The sequence below is a fragment of the Tupaia chinensis genome, unplaced genomic scaffold (assembly GCF_000334495.1).
Source record: "Tupaia chinensis unplaced genomic scaffold, TupChi_1.0 Scaffold138400_2, whole genome shotgun sequence".
NCBI classification, from domain to species: Eukaryota; Metazoa; Chordata; class Mammalia; order Scandentia; family Tupaiidae; genus Tupaia; species Tupaia belangeri.
The window spans coordinates 184,264-184,828 of record NW_006198298.1 but is presented as its reverse complement, the minus strand read 5'-3'; positions in this window follow the sequence as shown (position 1 = coordinate 184,828).

The following is a 565-nucleotide window of genomic DNA, read 5'->3' as shown; positions in this document are numbered from 1 at the left end:
TGGTCATGCAGCAATCCTTTTTCCACTAATTCCCCATCCCATCAGGCTCTTGGGTACACACATACACACACGCCTGGTGTGCTTTTCAAGCTGACATGACTGAGCCTGGCTGGCCATGTGGGATCTGGCTTCCTCTGTGAAGTCTCTAACCACTATGCTACAGACCAGCCCCTAAACTTGATCTTTCTCCTAAACGTGAATCTAACCTAAACTTAACCAGAACACTGACCATGACCCAAACCTGACTTTATACCTAACCCTAAGCTTGATCCTGATGTTAAACATAACCCTAATCTTTGTGTGTGTGTGTGTGTGTGTGTGTGTGTGTTTATTCATACATTAAATCGCTATACATCATTTAGATTGTGAAGGGACTTTACCTAGCATGATATACACCTCAGTCCAGCCTGGTTGAGAACACCATACCCATCCTTGTCAACAGATAATAAAACTTATCTGTGTCCTTCAAGTGTCTTACCTCTCCATTTCCCCCCCCAAATTTCCTATGCTCTTCCCCTCCCACACTCTCTTTCCACTTTGTCTCTAGTGTCCATTACAATTTTTT